The sequence below is a fragment of the Phalacrocorax carbo genome, chromosome 4, assembly GCF_963921805.1.
Source record: "Phalacrocorax carbo chromosome 4, bPhaCar2.1, whole genome shotgun sequence".
Taxonomy (NCBI): Eukaryota; Metazoa; Chordata; class Aves; order Suliformes; family Phalacrocoracidae; genus Phalacrocorax; species Phalacrocorax carbo.
The window spans coordinates 56,401,909-56,411,806 of record NC_087516.1 but is presented as its reverse complement, the minus strand read 5'-3'; the positions used below and the strand labels follow the sequence as shown (position 1 = coordinate 56,411,806).

General features: G+C 42.4%; 2 long non-coding RNA genes across 3 annotated transcripts in view; one reads left to right on the top strand and one right to left on the bottom strand.

Moving 5' to 3' along the window:
• The window catches only part of LOC135313116 (uncharacterized), a 10,450-nt gene extending 3,673 nt beyond the window's left edge, over positions 1 to 6,777 (top strand). The window contains exons 2-3 of one of the 2 annotated variants that reach the window (XR_010372710.1): positions 2,020 to 2,103; positions 6,476 to 6,777. This is a non-coding gene — a long non-coding RNA (uncharacterized LOC135313116). Of the gene's footprint in view, positions 1 to 2,019; positions 2,104 to 5,345 lie in introns of both variants that reach the window. The other variant, XR_010372711.1, reaches the window with a different exon arrangement.
• Positions 4,938 to 9,832, bottom strand: LOC135313115 (uncharacterized). The gene is made up of 3 exons (XR_010372709.1): positions 8,908 to 9,832; positions 6,771 to 6,950; positions 4,938 to 5,195 (listed from the first exon to the last, which is right to left on the bottom strand). It is a non-coding gene; the product is annotated as an uncharacterized LOC135313115 (long non-coding RNA).
• Between the last annotated feature and the right edge of the window lie 66 nt (positions 9,833 to 9,898).

Sequence of the window (9,898 nt, the reverse complement as noted above, 5' to 3'; positions counted from 1 at the left end):
ATGAAAATTACTATTAAATTAGTGTGGTATTACTTTCTAATCTAACTAATGTCCAAGAGTTTTACAATATAACTGCTGAGTTTTGAAAGCAACGGTGCTATTGTAATTGCCTAAGTAACTACTAATAGCATGTATTATTGTTGAATTTTAAAATTTCTTGTGGCTTAGAATGCTATTTATTGTTGCAGATTGTAGCAAATTAATTTGTGAAAAGAATGAAAACAGGAATGTAAAGAAAATGGCAAGATTTCTAAGAATTGGATCAGGTTCCAACATGGCAACTCTGCATGAGAGAACAGCGCAGAGACACTGTTTTTAATTAATTCAGGAAAAATACAGTGCTTTGATCTCTCAGCCACAGGTTTAACATTTTAATTTCTTCCTCTGATTACTACTGCTGGGGAGTGGGAAGTATTAGCCATGAGTTGGATATGAAACAAAGTTGAAGAAAATGCCAACTCAAGAAAGAAGAGGTGTATTCAGTGCTAACTTCCTAGATATCCCCAGATAAAGTTAATTTACTTTCTACTTACATTTGTACGTTTTTTTCCAAGCTGGAACTGTCTTTTATGCAATGGTTGCACTGGTCGGCAGTAGTGGTTTGGACAGCTGCTGTATTATTTGCAGAAATAGCACAAGATGAAACTCTGAATATCCGCTCCGTTACACTAGTTAGTGTTTTCAAATGCCTTTGCTTAAAACATAGAAAGTAACAAGTTATATGACATGAAACTATTGTAAGTAACATCAGTCAAGTAACACTAATGGATGCACGAGGAAGTACACAGTAAACAGAACATTTCCGTCGGTTTTAAATTTTGACCCATGATGTGAATCATCCAGTCTTCCCATCCACATTAGGTAGCTGATCTGGTATGGTACTGCTCATGAGGATCCAGGCTGATCTGATGGCTGGTCGCATACAGACTCACACAGATTTGGAAGCTTCCAGGGAGTTGCCAGTTCACAACAGTTTTACTCAAATCAGAACAAGTATCCTTAGGATTCACTAATACGTTCATAAAAGACCAGATACATTACCGATTTGTGGCAGGTTCTGACTGGTTTGTTGCAATAAACCCAGCTGCAAAATCTCAAGATTGTCCCCTGGGAGGAAGCTGCAGTGATGGAAAACAGATACATCCTCCCCTATGCTAAAGGACCTACCGGGGACAAAGCTGACATATTCTGGGAAGTATGCACTGCTAAATGAACAGACGTGAACTAAAACCACTATTGAAACACTGCAAGCTGTTCTCTTATGATGGGAATTCCAGGCAAAAGAAGCTATATATATATATGTCAATACATTCTCAGCAGGGGACCATTCACCGTTCCCTTTTAAACTGCACCTGATCTTTGCTATTGGTGAAGACTGTATATCCTTGACCAGGCAACTAAGGGTATATTTGTTCCCTTAGTACTTTACTGCCTTGGCATAATTGCTGCCACTGCAAGATATTTCCTTCATTTTGGAAGGCAAAGGTGAGAATGCCACAAGACTAATTCCTGTGACGCAATGTGCTTTCGTTGGCAGTGGCTAATTATAGCACAGAAAAACTACCAGCTTCCCCAGCCGAGGACAGAGTACAGGATCTCTGCAATAAGACTGCACTCTGCTCTTAGGCTGTTCCTGTGTCATGATGCCCACTGATGCTGCAGTAAATCAGCAGTTTATCATTCCTCCTCAGGCTGCTGTGTAACATCAGTGCTTGGAGATTTCTGAGCCCATCTCCCTTTTTCAAGGTTAGCCGGGTCTGGCATTGACAGTAACCCATACTCCTTCTCTGTCATCTCACAAGAATAAAGACGAGCAGAAACAAAAAACCCCAAAACACCATGCCTCTCCAATTTCAGGGAAGAAATATGTGTAAAATGGATGGAGATAAAAGCAGGGGAAAAGCAGCTATCTTGATTCCAAAGCAATGACGTGGAATAGTACTACAGCAGTTAAATAAGATTAATACAGCCTCTTTTATGCCTATCTTAGTAATGCTTTTCCTTTTCTATTTTTTCCAGGCACTCCCTGTCCTCTGGACTGCAGGTCAGCTATAGCACAGCACACTTCCAGATCTAGGCAGTTGGCTATTCCCTGGAAGATTTGTAAGTTAGTTCCTCACATACTTTTCAAGATATTGCCAGAATTTTGTATACATTCTGTACTTCACCCCAGTACAGGCAGCTGTAAGGTCTGTAAATATGTTTTTTTTTAAATCAGTTTATTTTTTCCCTTTGAATCAGCAGAGAAAGCAACCAAGACAAAAAGTAGGATATATACATATCACCTCAAAGTTTACAAAAAACTTGCATTACAGGAAATGTAACCCTAATAACTCCGAAAGGTAAAAATTAAATTAAAAATAAACACATGGTAATTAAGAGGCATTCATCTTGAACAGCATGCTAGGAGAGTACTTTTGGAAGCTAGAAAAAGATCCTAGTGCCCCTTTTTTTGAAAGCAGAAAGTCTTTTATTGACAATTATTCTTGTCATAGGTGTCTATAGTTAATTTATTAAGATGCTTGAGAACGTTTTGAACTGCTTCCCCAAGAGGAATTAAATTTTTATTGAGGTTTTTTTATGCTTTTATGTGAGTTACCTTGACAGCTTCAGGGACAGAAATGTTATAATTATTCAGAACACGGGTATGGTAGAAATAGATGCTGCACATAGTCCCTCAAATTGCCTGTCTGATATGATTTGATACTGTCAAATATCCTGAATGATGTAAGGGTAAGCATATCATTTAGCCTCCAAGTACCTGAGTCCTCCATGCCTAATTGCAGCAGTGTTTGTTTTTCTAATATGGGATCTAAACAGACATCATAAAATCATATAACATAAGCCACCAAATAGTCAGGAAGGACTAAGTAATTATCTTTTTCCACTGTTAACTGGAATTTAAATCACCATGACTGAGAAAATTAGTATCTTGGATCCCACTACCAACTCTGTAAGCCAGTATTTTTTGGTGGTTCTTTTTTTAAGATGAAGTCCCATCATCCAAGAAAAAAAAAATTGCAGCCCTCATTGCCTTTATAAAAACAAATTAACATCTATTGCTTGTAAGTGACAAATCTATGTAATATTTCTGGAGAGACTGTACAGCAAGCTTGACCTTGAAGAATAAAGTCACCAAGAGTGCCGAAGCTAGGTTACTTTTGCTTTATAATTTGCAAAATTTTCAACAACTTGCCCACACCTGACCGCGTTTCATGACTACGGTGTGTCACAACCCACCCTCTCAGAAATACTACCCTGATCCATCCCACTAACCATAATTATGAACACTGGAATAACTGGCTAATTTCAGTACTGGTGATTTAGAGTCATCAACAATATTTCCTGAATTACAATGTGACAGCAAACAAGAATAATATTCCTGCCTTCTAAGAGACATATTTGGCTGTAATTACCTGCATATTTGAGGTCTAAGAAGCTCTTGGACTTCTTATGGTTAACTGGGACATACCAAAACCTGAAAAGGTCAGCCAAATCTTTAAAGATGAGGTTGCTCAAAAGGACAAAAAGAAAAGTGAAATGACTCCTAGTACCACATGATATTTGGCTAGTTAAATCCATTGTCTAAATACACGCCTTAAACTTCTGTCATTTCAAAGACAAACAAAAAAAAAAAAACCAACCCTGAAGTATTTCTGTGGACTTTCTTATTTACTTAAATCATTATTTTAACTCAAGTCAATACAGCACCAAACAATTAAAACATTGCAATCTAGAAGACTATGTAATAATTTCCCCAAGGAAACATAGCATTATTTTGTATAAAACAGAAGCGGTTGGAGGAGGGGTGGAGGAGAGAGAATGTTCTACAAGGTAAAAAAGCCTCTAAATGAAGTGTGACAGAAAGTCAACCTGCTACCTCTGCTGAAGTGTAATGTTTATTTAGCTACAAGTATGTGAACAATTCAGCAGCAGGACTGCCTCAGAAGCGGGGGGAATGGCCAGGAAAGGTAGTTTGCTGAGGGCCATTTTGAAAGTCAGTTGTACTAGGGTTCCTAACTCTGAAAGGGTCCTGCCCCACATCCTCTGGAAACACCGGCTGATCTCTGCAGGGAAACCTCCTAAGATAAAAGGCAGTTTATCCTTCAGTATAAAGTACACATCAGGCTCCTGATTAGCTCAGGCTAACTAATTCCCTGTAACTCTAATCAAACAATGAAAATTGTACTTAGCATGTAGCAAGCCAGGTGCATGGAAGCCTACACTTCAAATCAATCAACACAGTGTGTTGCGAAGTCTGAACAGCCTTGCCTATACTAGGCAGCCTGTGAAATACGTTAGCTAGCCTGTTGGAATAATTAACTTTAATCCTTAACATTTTATCTGGATTAGCAAGTTTTATAGGGTATTAGGTACACTGGTCAAGTTACTTGTTAAATCAAAAAACTGCTCAAACGCTGTAGTTTGCTTAGTACCTTTGCATAGTGGAACGAGCATTGGAGGGACAACCGACTTAGGATGGTCCAAATATGACTAGTGATGAATTATGCAAAGTGACAAAAATAGATGTATCTTGAAAGTGCTTCAGAGGGTCCTTTTATGCCTCCTTTAGTAAACACAATATGCCAAATGAAGTACTGCTGAAAACTGCGGTAAGAGCTTGGTCATTTTCAGTAACAGTGTAACTCCTACAGACCTAGCATGTAGTCTGAAGGCAGCCTGAGGGGTCAAAAATCAGGTACAACAAGGAAAAGCAACCACCTCCAAAGGGATGGGGTAAAGCAGGTCACCATTAAACACCTTTTTGTAGAGATCTCCAAGTGATGGACCCTGCCCTACTGAAACCGATAAAATTCTGATTTGCTCCAGAGAGCAGTTTCACCTGCTGAATTCAGCCTGTGTTACCTTATTTTAGCAACTGCGACTGCTTAGTCCTTCACACCCCTATTTTAAGATGTTATTTTGCCACGCATGTATATATTATCTGTGTTTATTCAGGAATGTAAAGAATCCATATGAAAGAAGAACACAAAGTTAGTTAGTAGCCACATGACCACAAAACTTGTCATTTTTCAAAGTGGGCATCGTAAGTACACCGTGCACGTGCTCATCGGAGTTTCGTGCTTCAATATCCATAAGGCTGCATCAGCACAGAAAATGAACTTTCTTGCTGACGCAAACTGCTGCTGACTTGAAAGGAACATCTTCTTCATTTAGATCAAACAGTAGTTTTGCTGGGAAAAAAATGAATACGTTGTATGAATACTCATAAATATCCTGGAGACATTTTCAGAGATTTTGTTGTTTAGGTCTGTCAAAATAACATAATGTATTTTATGTTGTCAAAACTTTCTGCTTGTAAAATAGCTCTTATTTTCTGTAAGGGTTTCAAGAAAAGAGAAAAATCTTTAGCTGAAAGAGAACTGTGTTGAAACTATGAGGCTAAAAAAGTGCTGAACAATGAAGTGCTAAGCAAAATCCTGGAGACCGGAAGATTTTGAGGGCAACTTTGGTCTGTTGATCTGGGTGTAAGTTACTGAAGTACGTTATATTCTTGTGAATCCCACATGACCTTGCGCAAGCCATGAAACCGTAGCATGCCATTATTCAACAAAGCACTCAAGCTTTTTGCTGGGACTCGTACGTGGACTTAAATGTTAAGATCTTACAACTCCCTACATAGAACAAGAACAATGTAAAATGGTTTAATGTAGGGGCTCAGTGTTTTGCCCCATGACCTAGCAGTGAGACAAAAAGCACTACTGTACAAAGGAAATGTGGAATAGCTTGGAAATTGTTTCAGTGAGAATGTCAGAGAAGCTGTCGAAGAAACAATGAGATGAAGAATTGCCAAATTGGAATATAAGACAAAAAGTTACGTTTTATCTAATATTCCTTAGAAGGCTAACTGCTGCCTAACACATAGGCTGGACTCCAGACGTGAAAGGGTTTTGCTACCTCTTCTTCCTAACAGGAGGAGACGTAACGGTCCCAGATATAACAGCCAGGGAACTGAGCACACCATGCAAAGGCTGTAACTATCCCTCACCTTCCTTCTTGAAGGGGAGAAGCCCTCGTGTACATGGGAAGGGCTGCTGGTGTCTGGTATTTAAAACAGGGATCAGGTGGAACCCAATGACATCCCCAAACCTGTTTTTCTTTCGCTCTCATGTAATGGCACTTGGGTTGGCAAATTCAGTCTTTTTATTTGTTGTGTTAAAAAAAAGCCAATGGAACAATCTTATTTTATCAGCTTTCTTCTGTCATCTTATTCTTTGTGGTCTCCACTGAATCAAAAGGGTCCCCAGTAAGGCGAGTTTTGCTCAGATTAAAGGGGGATTTGACTGCAAGCCTGATTTATGATAATTAAAGGAAAAACAAGTTGGACAGGATGCTGAAGAGAAAATTGAGGCCTGGTAATACATGCAAACAGGGAGAAGCTGTAGTTGTTGTTAATCTTCTTAGCGCTTTGTTTTCCAGCAGCAAAAGCTGTTGTTTTGTCTCCTCCAAACAGGAACTAATAATGATCTACTGGATGGACTAATAGGAAGAATGTCTTGCTTTTGTTGAAGGATTTTTTTTCTTTCCTAAAAAGGAAGGTCTTTTTGGAAACATTTTGCATCTCGTTTCCCCCTTTCCTCTCAGATATATGAAGTGCCCTGTTTGGAATGCTGCTTAGTATCCAGGGTGCTCGGTTGCTCCACCTGTTTTGAAGACAGGTAGAATAGCATGCTCAAAATGTAAAAATGACTGGTCACAGGCAAGCAAAGTGAAAAACTGACATTGATGCACAAGCAAGCCACACTGACCTTTAAACTAGAGCTGGACTGCTTTTCCCGCAAGTCTCGTCTGTGCTGAGGGGAAGTGCTATAACAATATATCACGGCAATCTCCATTGATGCTCGCTCTGCTGGACCATCACAAAGCAGCTGAAATGGACTGGCAAAATCAGCCTTCGGAGGTTATTGCTCACTTGGCTGCACAGAGCTCTGTAACACCGTAGTTGAAAAAGCAAACCAAAATCAAAGACGAAGTTCAAGTGAGCTGGTCTGTTCTCTGTATTTTTGTGCAAACAGTTTATTACCGTGCCACATCTACTGAGCACTTTTGCATAATAAACCTCTGAAAATCTAATCCAAGTCCACTACCGTATGAGGACTAGACATGGTAATACCTCTCTTGAACCATTTCTGGGGATTAGCTTCAAAAATCAGGTGAAAATGAAGCAAATCCAAATAGAGCAGGTACTTCCGTAAGAAGCTGCAGTGCCCGTACTGAGTAGCCATCATCTGTGCCTCTTGCCTTTGGTGTTATTATACGAGGTATCTGTGCGAGTGGCGTTATGGTACACATTCTGCATGTGGTAAAGGTGAGAAAATCTTTGTGGATAGCAAATCAATATATTCAGGTTACGAGGTCTTTCTTGCCTCAGTATTCCTACTGAAGTAAAAAGTCCATTTGAGTTTGTTTCCAAACACTGAGGGGAAAATATATGATTTTCACCTCACAATTTGAGAAAGAAGAGATGAGGGTGAGAAGTATAAAGTTCTCCAAGCAAGGACTGTGTACTATGACTTGCAGAAATGGCCACAGAACTGTGAGTATGCATCTTGTTTTTCATTCCTGTACAAGTCATTATTTTTCATTTCTTCTCAAGTGTATTTAAAGCTATTTAAATTGACATATTTGATTATAAAAAAAAAAGACCAGTGAGTATAATGAAGTGTATGTCTAAACAGGTATACCAAAACAGAACATGCAAACCTGTTTCTGAGCGATGGCTATGAACAGGAGTTATCCAATACGTTTTAAATTCTATTTGGGGTCAAATGCTAATAGAGATATTGATTTTAACATGTAACTGTTGAGAGTCACACAGACAAAACTTGATTTACCAGATTAACAATTCCTGTTGTCTTAAATTAGCAGGGAAAATTATACGCTGTCAACAGCATGCTTATGTTGTTCTTCGTTCCTTTCATTATACAGTAAAATGCGAATCGCAAGCCAGATCAAAACTCTTTATATAGAGTCATATTAGAGGACATCAATCTCAAATTATAATTAAAAACATAGAACCGGAATACTGTTAAGTGCCTAAATCCCCTGAGATGACAAACAATAATGAAAAAGTTCAGGAAGTCTGTAAGCAATTCACAAGGCAGGGGAAGATGTCTGTGACGGAAAGACACAGACGCTGGTGATTTGGAGCAGTTTAATAGCATCAGCAACCCAAAGCAGGCAGGGAGCAGCGAGGTGTTTTTCTGCAGTGTTCCTGGTTAAGATGATAAGGACATTAATGAAATAGTTTGGGACTACGCTTCCTGAATATGCTGTTCAGTACAATTAAAATAATAAGCAGAAAATGAAGACTACATGAGGAAGTTGCTAGGAAAGGTTTAGGTGATCACAGAGAGATAACTGGACTTGACAAGTACAAGGCATTGTTTTCGCTCTAGCCTGTACATTGTATGAATGCTAAAAAACTACAGCAGTCGTACTACAGTAGTATTTTTAAAATGAAAAGAGCATAGCTCCCCTGATTAACTGCTGGCTATGCTGGAGCTTCATACTGAGAACTTTGTTACACAGTCAGGTTTTCTGAATATGCTGCCTTCTCCAGACAAGTAATAATTAGTGTCCTAGATAGATAGCAAGAAAACTTAACAGCAGTGCAATAAAGGCACTACAACGAATGCAAGCTCTGTTCAGTGCAATGGATTCAGCTCATTACATACCCACACTCCCTGGGCAGCAAATGCCATGTTTATTAATACGGTATGTCCCCTCATTACGGCAGAAAGGCGGCCTGGCAATCTTTCTCTGCTTGTCACTTCATGGAAGTACAAGGAGTAGGAGTCCTTCCCCATGTATGCAACCACGCATAAACCTACACCATTTATTACTACGAGAAAAAAAGAGCCTAGCTGAGAGCGATTGGTTCACCTGTGCTGCACAGAACAGAAAGCCTCCCAAGGAGCTGGAAGCGCTGCAGAAGGTATCACTGCAAATTAGAAGATACTTGATGACCCTGGGCCTTGTGCTGACAGCCTGTATCTTCCCTCGGTGGCGTTTTCCCCTATTCCGAGAGACACGGTTTGGTTTCTCTGCACGCGCCGATACGCGACTAGAACAAAGTTTCCCGGGCCGCGCTCCCTGCCATGCCGCTTCTCTCCCGGCCAAGCGCGGCTGTTACCGCCGGCACCACAGCCATCGGTGCGAACCCCCTCGCCTGCGGGCCCCCGCTCCCCTGCCGCCGGCTCCTCTTCCCGGCGCGCCGCGTCCCGCCGAGCCCAGCGCCGGCACGGGGTGGGAAACGCTGGGCGTTACTTAGAGGCGGAAGAACGCCAGCTCCGTGCTACCGCTGGAACCAGCCCCTTCCCCGCCGCCCAGCCACAGAGGGGCAGGCAGCCGCTCGACGCTGAGGCTGGCGGGTGACAGGCAGGGGGACAGCTATCGCCCCCGCCCGGTGACACCCTCATGCACCAGTGGACGGCTGGGAAGGCCGATTAGCGCGCGGAGGGATACCGCGCCACCGCGTCAGCGCAAGGATGTAGATCCGGCCGGCGCCATTTCGTGGGAGGGCGGCGGCGGGGCGGGGTTTTATCGTCAGCCTTGCGCGCCGCCACCGCTGGGGGGAGGGGGCTGCGGGCCCGCGGTCGGGGCGCCGCAGCGGAACCCCCCCGGGGTGGCGACGGGGAGCTGCGCCGGGACACCCCCAGCACCCTCCTGCTCCTGCACGCCTCTCGCTTGCCCTGCCCCCTTCCCCCTCGTGCCCGCCGTGGGGGGGGCGGCAGCTCCGCCCTCCCGCCGCGTCCGGGCCTGGCCAGCGGCGGCGGCGGCGCGAGGCTCCCTCGCCCTCTACCTCGGGCGGGCGGCGCCTCTCGGTATCCCCCATCCCGCACACGCACGCACGCACACACCCACCCGCCCGCTT